Raw genomic sequence first — 10,234 nt, forward strand, 5'->3', positions numbered from 1 at the left:
TAAAAGAAGATTTTTTAATTTTTTTATAACATATCCCTGTTAAAAAAAAATAAACACCCTGGAGCGGGGCCCAGTTTTAAACCCGGGGCTTTTTTTTGAAAAAATTTTGTAGACACTCCTAGAAGATGTTTCAACTTATAATAAAAACTCTAGCTTTTTTGGGTTCTTTTTAAAAAATTTTTTTTTGAAGTTTTTACTATTGCATATGGGAAAATCAATGATCCCCTGGGGCAAGGGCCAAATTTTGAACCCGGGGCTTTTATTTGAACAAACTTGGTAACACTCTTAGAAATGTTCATGCTAAATATTTAGTCTAGCTCTTTTGGGTTTCTTTAAAAAAGAAGATTTTTAAAGTTTTTACTATTTGCATTTAAAGAAAATTAATGCCCCTGGGGAGGAAACCAATTTTGGGACCCAGGGCTTTTATTTTAAACAATCTTTGTAAACATCACTAGAAGATATTTCATTGCTAAATATCTTAACTCTAGCTCTTTTAGTTTCTTAAAAGAAGATTTTTTTAATTTTTTCTATAACATTTTAAAAAAAATTAAATGACCCCCTGGGGCGACCAATTTTTGACCCCGGGCCCTTTTTTTGAAAAAACTTGGTAAGCAAATCATTGATTGATGTTTTCATGCTTAATATTTAGCTTAGCTTTTGGGGGTTCTTTAAAAGGGGAGATTTTATAAAGTTTTTACTATATGCACATAGGGAAAAAACAAAGACCCCTGGGGCCGGGGCCAATTTTTGACCCCGGGCTTTTTATTTAAAAAACTTGGGTAAGAAACTCCTAAAGGATGTTTCAAGCCAAATATCTAAGCTTAGCTCTTAGGGTTTTTTTTAAAAGATGAATTTTAAAGTTTTTTTCTTTCGGTTTTCCCATTGCAACCCCGAGTTTCTGCTGGAATTAAATTCTTTGCACCAATTTTTAAGGTGAAAGGGCCAAAAAGGAAACATTTCTTGTGAAGTTTTGGATTTGAAAATTAGCGTAGTGGTTTATGAGCAGATGTCAATTTAAGTAAAAGTTACGGGCGGACGAAAAGGGATCAAAAAGCTTGACTGTCACTTTGTGACAGGTGAGCTAAAAACTAAGGAATGGGTTATGGTTCTTTGACACATTGGAAAATTCAAAGTCGTTTCAAGTTGATGTAGATTCAGTGATAGTTTGGAAATAAGCATTTTTAACTTAAGGAATATAATTAAAACATGAAGCAAGGTAGAGTTGTTTCTGAAACAATTGCACTTCCTCTTAAAAGGGTTCTCTATCACTTGTGTGAAGTTTTACATAAAAATCCCTTCAATACATACTAGTTATATTAAATATTTCGGACAAGAGTGTGAAGGACAAATGTCTTCCTAAAATACAGACTATGTTTTTTTTTCCTTTATCACTAAAATTTCTCAAAAACACCACATTAAAAACAATATTTTCCTCATGAGGCAACCCTTTTTCCCCAAAAGTACAAAGTTGTATGGAATGAAACAGATATTTATCCAGAATCTAGGAGCATAATTATAATAACATGCTAAATGCTCTGTACTAGTTCTATATCAGATACCAGTATGATGAACTTCTTTTGTACCATTTAAGTTATATAGCAAAATTCAGCTTTCAGCTTTCATTGACATACAGAAATGGGTCAGCCTTTAGTCCCCTCTTAATGGAAAATAGAAAGGGGACACTAATAAACAACAATTTATTCTCATAGTTTCAAAATTCTCAGGTTTATTACTTATCATTACACCAGGCAAGCTAAGATACATGTTAAAAACCACAGGCCTATATACTAGGGGTGGTACAATTACGGAAAAACCGTATTTGCAATATATTGCCATTTTGCTGCAAGCGTATTGCAATATATTGAAATACGTAAATTGTCGTGTATGTTTTTATGTAAAATGGAGTAAATTTTTATATATTATTATTATATGTAAATATTTTTTAGGTAGAAACTTAATTTTAAAAATGTAAGGAATAAATAGAAGTAGTGTCACACAATTTTGATAAACAAAACTAAGTCGCAGTGTGACCTTCACATCTGGGGCCACTTATGAGTAAAGTTTGCGGGCCGCCTTATTGACTTTTAGTGTACTTTAATTGTCGGATACTTTTATCTTACGTTGGCGCCAACAAAAATTTGCCAATTTAAAAGATTTTATGTGAAATTTGTACAAAAGTTATGGTGGCATATTTCTGCCACCAGAATAAATGAAAACTTACTAGTTAATTAAGAGGTTTAACTTATTACGTACTAGTAAAACCTGATATTCACTAGTTAATTAAGAGGTTAACTAGTTACGTAAACTAGTAAACCTGATATTAATAGTTAATTAAGAGGTTTAACTAGTTTACGTAATAGTTAACCTAATACCTAACTAGTTTATTAAATTAAGAGGTTATCTAGTTCGTTTAACTTGTTCCTGATAATTTACTATTAATTAAGAGGTTTTAACTATAGTTAAAATTAACTAGTTTAACCATGATAATTAATATTTAGTTATATTTGGTTATCTGGTGGGGCAAAAAATATTGCCACCATAAAAATTAGGAAGGCAAAATTAATTGAAAATTATTTGAGTTTTTTAAAAAAAATACCGGTTTTCCAAAAATCATACACGGCGGTTCGAAATTTATTTTTTCATTATTGCAATATAATCGGTTATACGGTAAACCGTTAACACCCTTACTATATACCAAAATTTCCCATATATATGGCTCATTAATAATTATTTTATAAAAATTAAGGTCCCCTAACGAGAAAAAATATCATGCAAAAAAAACAAGAATGTTCGGTAAAAATACACCAGATACTATTTTTATCTTTATGGTTGTCTTCTAGGAATAATGTATCCTATCATAAACAACTTTTTACTTCATCGAAATCCTACAAAATACGAGCAAGTTTCCAAATTTCACTTGAAATTGCATTGGCATGTGTTTTCGACGTCCCAAGCGATGCATGTTAAAAAAAGGTGAATTCTAGTCAAAATTTCTACAAAATCAATCACGAATAACTGTTAGAAATTTCGACATACTTTCTTTAAGGAACTTGTTACAGTCCCAAAACTATGAATGTTTTTTTACTTCACAACTCGTCCGACGATAACACTAACAAGCTAATAAAATTAAAAATTAATTGACAGCTCTGTTCCAAGAAAGTAACCATTTCCTACATTACCGCCTGAATATAAGGTAAGTAATGAAAAATTTGGGTTTAAACCCGGAAAAACCCCAGTTTTAAAAATTTTTCCTTTTAACACAATGTTCCAAAGATGGCCCTTTCTATTGAAGGGGAAATTAATTCCCCCGAAAAAAATTAAACCCCCCCCCCAAAAAAACCAACAGTCCCAAAAGGTTTAAAGGTCCATCATTTTTGAAAAACACTAATTGGGAAAATGAGATTTTCCCCCCGGGGTGTGAAAACTTACTTTATTCGCTTGACAGTGGGCACATTCCACCTTAAAAAAAAAATTTCATTTTTAGAAAAAAGCATGCCAACCGCATGGTTCAAAAATTTTATAGCTGTACATCAAAGGACAAAAAAGTAGGTCCTTTCTTTAAAAATTCTGGGCCCACCTGATTTTTCAAAGTTAAATTTTTAAAAACAAAACTGTGCACATGGTCAAAATGTCATTGCTGTAATCAAAGGGGACAAGAAAGTAGGTCCACGTTTCCCCTGTGGGCAAGGCATAATTTTGACCAAGGGTTTTTAATTCAAAACAATCTTGATTCAGGTCCACCAAACAACATTTTCAAGTCAAATATCTAAGCTATAGCTTTCTCCCATTCAGAAAACATTTGTTTTAATTTTTCTGGTATTTTACTATGTGTACATAATGAGATCACTGCCCCCGGCAGGGCCAATTTGACACCAGGGAAAAATTTGAACAAATTTGGTAGAGGAACCTATAAATGATATTAAATATCAAACATCAAAGCCTCTATGCCTTGTACCTTCAGACAAAAATATTTTTTTTATTTTTTCACTATAAATATGTACATAATGAAAAATCAATGGCCCTCCGGGGCGAACCAATTTTTGACCCCAGGGCTATAATTTGAACCAAAATCTTGCTAGAGGTTCACTACACAATGTTTCATGCAAAATATTTTTACTCTTGCCTTTGTTTAAATTTAGAGAAGATGATTTTTTTAAGTTTTTCTATATTACACATATAAGGAAACCTATGGCCCCGGGGCAGAGCTAAAAATTTTGACAACAAGAGGCAAAATTTGAAACAACTTTGGTAGAGTACCTTTTGAGATGATATTATTTTTAAAAAAATATTAAAGCTCTAAGCCTTTGTACCTTCAGACAATAAGATTTTTTTAATTTTTTACTATATGTATATATTGAAATCAATGACCCCCAGGGCGGGGGCAATTTTGACCCCAGGGCTATTATTTGAACAATCTTGCTAGAGGTAGACACAATGTTTCATGCAAAATATCTAACCTCGCATTTGTCAATTGCTAAAAGAATTTTTTTTTAAGTTTTTTTACTATAAGTTTTTACTATATACATATAAGGAAAACCAATGACCCCCTGGGCGGGGCCGATTCTGACCCCAGGGCTATTATTTGAACAATCTGGGTAGAGGTCTACCAGACAATGCCTTATGCAAAAATATCTAAGCTCTAGGCCTTTTGGGTCTTTACAAGGGGTGTTTTTAAGTTTTTACTATATGTACATATAGTGAAAATCAATGACCCCAGGGGGCGGGGCCCGATTTTGACCCAAGGGCTATTATTGAACAATCTTGGTAAGGGTCTACGCAGACGATGCCTTATGCAAAATATCTAAGCTCTAGGCCTTTTGGGTTTTTACAAGAAGGTATTTTAAGTTTTTACTATATGTACATAGTGAAAATCAATGACCCCACCGGGGCAGGGCCAATTTTGATCCCCGGGCTATAATTTGAACAATCTTGTTAGAGGTCTACCAGACAATGCCTTATGCAAAATATCTAAGCTCTAGGCCTTTTTGGTCTTTAGAAGAAGATTTTTTAAATTTATTCTTATAATTCCTTTTTTGTTGCCATGGCAACCAGATTTCTTGCATGGAATTAAATTCTTTGAACAATCTTTGGAAGCCCTTCACCCAAGGATCAATCCTGCCAAGTTTGGTTGAAATTGGACTAGTGGTTTTTCACAAGAAGATTTTTTAAGTTCACTATATAATCTATATAACACACACACAAACACACACACAAACACACACACACACACACACACAGGTGAATCGCTATATGCCACCGCATCGCAGATGCTGCGGTGGCATAAAAAGCAATAAAAATTATATGAAGTGCAATAATTTGCAAAAAAATGCTTATCTTATTTGTCTCTTCTTACATTTATAATGCAGAGCACTAGATTTGTGTGTCTGTCATACAAAATGACTTTCAATAATACTATTTTAAATATATTTGAAATACAATTTCTTTAATAAATACTCATAGTAATACTTAAATTCCTTTTTGTGATATTTTTTCTGACACATATGTGCAGACAGTACATTGTGTACCACCGGTCTTACTGACCTGTGTGAAACCATTCTAAGCATGATGCCAAGAAAATTTTGGACTTGTGAGAGGCTGTAAATGACCCCAGATTGATCATAAGGTAACGTGTAACAACGCTGAAAAGCATTTGACTATATCTCAATCCATTGAGAAGTGGCATCACTTTGAAATCAATTTTTGACTGAAAAAAATCGAGGCAAAGTAGTGATTTTGGGCAATTTTGAGATGTCCCCTCGTTGCCATGGGAAAACAGAAAATTTAAGCCTGAGCATGTTGTTGCAAGGGCAATGGTCCAGTCAACATTTGTGCCAAGTTTGAATTAGTGTTGAAGCAGTTTTTATAGTATTATAGCAATTTGAACTTGTAACGGGAGACTTTTCAATGGAAACAGCCATTTTCACAAAAATTGCTCATGAAGTAATGGGTTAAGAAATTTTGCATCTTGATTGGGAAAAATATTTTAGTACCATGTACAAAGTTGTTAATGCCAACAAATTGTATATCATTCAAAAGCATAAAAAATACATAAAAAATTGACAATGGAATGTGTTTCTGAACATCATCTGTCTGGTACCATATTGGATTGAAATGGAATGAAGAAAAATTGTCACCTTTGATAACGGAATTTTGACTTATGATTTTTTTCTAAACTTTGGAAAAGAAAAAAAGCATATTTGGTATTATTTTGCCACTGGAATGGGTCTGTTAATCTGACCCGTGGTGACACTGGTAAAAATGCATGTTTTCATTCATTTTTTTTTTTGGAAAACAGTTTGGTTTGTGAAATATACATTAAATATTATATAAGTACCTGTTGTTTGTAATAATCTTCTAGTCTTTCTTTAATCTTATACTGTACTTTTTCTAGCTACATGTACCAGCCTTTCCAAGTGAATATTAAAGTAAATAATCTTTTATTTCCCTGAAAATATCAATTTAGAGATTTTCATTTTCAAAACCATCCAAAACCATTTTACTTGTTTAAATAAGAAAAATATTTAAAGGCGAATGCATACGATGATTATCTGCCATATTAATTTTATCAATAATTTCTGGTACAGGAGTTACCTCCCTTCTGTACATTTCTCACTTTTTCTGCTACTTTGACCACAGCAGTAGCTTCTATATTTGATTCTTTTAGAGTTGCCCTAGGAAGTGAAGGATTATCACTCCCGAGATCCTGGATTTAATATAGGGTTACACCCTTGGGATTGTTTAGAGACACTTTTAGTGTTTCCAACCTACCTAGAGCTGTACTCAGAAATCCAGACATGTAAAAGAACAAAGGGGTCTATTCAATAAAAGCTAAATACTGGTTCCTGGATTCCCCTTGTATTTCATAGCTGGCTCTTTAATGTATACTTAAAGGAATCGTTAACAATTTTAAAGCAGTATGATGTAGATATTGGTAATCTAAACTTGTATGAATTTTGGCATACTTTCACTTTAGCAAGACCCAGTTAGTAAAAAACAAAGATGGCTGAATCACCTCTACTAATATAAAACCACAGACGACTGTCCTAGCTTAGATACAACAATATACATGTGTTGATAAAACAAATTGAACTTAAACTTAGGCATCAAAGCAAGTGGCAGATATCATGATCATTTTATGTATCAAAACCACACACCGACTGCCTCTGCAATTTTCATAATAAAAAAATTATTGTTACCAGTATATAGATTTACTTACGTCACAAGGAATATCCGCTACAATACCCACGACAAAAAGGTTACAGTCAACCTGGAAAATAAATATTATACAGCATTTACCACATCAATCTAACTTTAAATCCTTCATGTAATTTTGATTCTTATTTAATTTTTGAACATAAGCGACTTCCGGTCGTAAACAAACAAAGGAACTTCCGGTATGAGTCATGTTTATGGCGCGAACCTTACATAATGAAATTGTTAATATTTCAACAACCAAATACAAAAACTCTAAAAAAGCAGCTCATTAACCACATTTTCTAACGAAAAGAAAGTGATGAAATAGATAATAACAAACGCCTTTCACGCTATTGTCAACAATGGGCCAATTCTCAAAAGTGGGGTCAACCTCGTGTTTGTGTTTATGTTATGACCAAGTTACGTGACACACGAGTAAACAACAAAAAAACATGACAATGATCAAAATCAGTGGATAAGTTGGGTCTCAAATCGAAACATTCTAACACTTTCATTTCGAATTATAGGGAAAATTACGTAAATGACAAAATGACGAGCGGCCGAGTCAATCAAAGTGTTTTTTGAACTTGGCCGTTTATTCAAATTTCCCGTAAAATACTCGTCAAGTTATGTAATGAATAAATATATAAAAGTGATAATCAATGAAAAAAAAACAATAACTCAAATATATTTACTTACAATATGTGCGATGGTTGTTGATTCTTTCCTGAGCAATTTCTCTTACGTGTTGTTCTCTTGGATAAATTATTGTGAGTCTGCGCATGCGTTAATAATAATTTGTAGCGTAGAAATACAGGAAATTTTTATCGATGTTTTTAGATGTCAAACATGAATAAAGTGCATGATTTTCGGGTAGAAAAAACTTTAACATAATTTTTTGCAACATTGGGACGGATAAGTCATCGCTTAGCGTATGCTTAAAGCGATTTAAGTGCAAATCATGAACTACTTTATGTCACGGACGTATAAGCGGATGGATGCTGTTCAGCAAATCCACTCTGCCTACCTTTTTTTGAGATTGTACTTATAACTCTGTATTCATTCTGCTTCGCACAATGAATACAAAAACACACCTTTTTTATCAAAGGGCCATAACTCGGCCAAAAATCATTCAACCGGAAAACCCGTGCAATATGCGCAAGGACTTGAGCTACAGATCAATCCTGTAAAGTTTCATTGAAATTGCATTAGTGGTATAATGAGAAGTAGTCCGGACAAACTTTAAAAATAAAAATTATTAAAGCGGCAATAACTCTGACAAAAAATCATTGAACCGGGAAAATGCTGACAATATGCACAACTAGACTTGGTTACTGATCATTCCTGTAAAGTTTGGATGAAATTTGCACCAGTTAGTTTATGAGAAGTTAGTCCGGACAAGTTTTGTGACGGACAGACAGACGGTATGCGACAGACGACGGAGCAAGTGATCCCTTATATGTGGCCACTACTCCGTAGAGGCGACACAAAAATGAACAAAGGGCAATGACTCTAAATAAGGCAAGGCAGAGTTATCGGTTCTTATGCCACTGCCACATCTACCCAATGCAAGATCTATTTACCTACAAAGTTTCATGCTTGATACCTCTCGTTATGTCCCATACAAGAAAAGAGGACGGACAGACGGACATGGCATTTAAATTGACTAAGGGGCCATTTCTTTATTTTCTTTTGTTTAATAGAGGGCTTTAGAGGTTTAGATCAAAGTTTAGATTAAATTGTCTGAAAAAAGTAAAGATGACTTAAACTGGTGGTTGAACAATTTAAAAGCTAAAAATGGTAAGCAAATAAGACTGAATAAGGTTGATTTTTATTTTAGGACAGATGCTTTGCTTACAGGTTTTGGCTGTGTTGACCTCTTAATGTCTGGAAAGGTTACTCAGGGTAGATGGTCATCATTAGAATTGCAATATCATATTAATTATTTAGAATAACTAACAATTTTCTTTTCTCTACAAACTTTGTATTCAAAGAGCACAAACATACATATACAATTTCAGGGTGATTCTGTTACTGCTGTAACATATATTCTAGACATGGGAGGTATGGCCTCTTTGGACTAAGATACATTGGCATCAGATAGTTGGCACTGGTGTTTGCCGAAGAACATTTTCATTTCAGCAGGACATGTTGCAGGGATAGATAATACTATTGCTGATTTTTATCCTAGACAGTTTTCAGACTCCACTGAATGGATTTTCAAAAGATTATGTAGACTAGTGTTGGGTATCAGACTCAAAAATCACTATCGATAATCAGACCACAACAATCGAATTTCTGCCGATAGTACCATCGAGTTTCGGACTTATAATGACCCTTTTTTCTTTAGTATGATTTGCTCTTTGAATTCAAAACAAACAACACAAATACCTAATACTACTATGTGACAGTCAATTTTATGTAAAATACAACCTTTTGGCAGTCAATATTAGTACTTAAGTCAACAGGTCAAAATATCAATGAGAAGTATTGTAGATCACTAATTTAACTACAGTAGATATATAAGTTTATAATGTTATGTTACTACACACTATAATTTTCTAAAGTAGTATTAACCATGTTATACAAAAAATACTTTAAAATTGTTTGGAATTAAAGAGATTCGGTTGGGAAACTTCTTTTTGACTGCATGTAAAAAAGTTACGCCATAGGCAATTCACCGGTGGTAGAACATTAAAATAATCGATTTTTAAAAAGGACTATCGATTGTTGCCGATTATGGGGTGGTCCGATTATTAATCGATTTTCAGAGACAATCGGGACAACACTAATGTAGACATTTCTTTAATTGTACCTGATATAGATTTATTTGCATCCAGGATAAATAAACAGTTAGATTGTTTTGTTTCTTGGTGCCCTGAACCAGGAGCTATTTTTAGTGATGCTTTTTCTGTCTCTTGGCATTCTTACAAACCATATATTTTTTTTCACCTTTTGCTTTAATAAGTAAGATGGTAAATAAATTTTTTGGAGATAAAGTAGAGAGAGCTCTGGTAGTTTTACCATATTGGAAATCACA

The 10,234-nt window shown here is 33.1% G+C and overlaps 1 long non-coding RNA gene across 1 annotated transcript; it reads right to left on the reverse strand.

Annotated features, from left to right (window-relative positions):
• Positions 1-6,304: 6,304 nt before the first annotated feature.
• Positions 6,305-8,281, reverse strand: LOC132722405 (uncharacterized). Its single transcript, XR_009624606.1, has 3 exons — positions 7,894-8,281; positions 7,217-7,267; positions 6,305-6,445 (listed from the first exon to the last, which is right to left on the reverse strand). It is a non-coding gene; the product is annotated as an uncharacterized LOC132722405 (long non-coding RNA).
• Between the last annotated feature and the right edge of the window lie 1,953 nt (positions 8,282-10,234).

Source organism: Ruditapes philippinarum, unplaced genomic scaffold (assembly GCF_026571515.1).
Source record: "Ruditapes philippinarum isolate M1 unplaced genomic scaffold, ASM2657151v2 ctg14729_1_1_1_1, whole genome shotgun sequence".
In the NCBI taxonomy this organism is placed as follows: domain Eukaryota; kingdom Metazoa; phylum Mollusca; class Bivalvia; order Venerida; family Veneridae; genus Ruditapes; species Ruditapes philippinarum.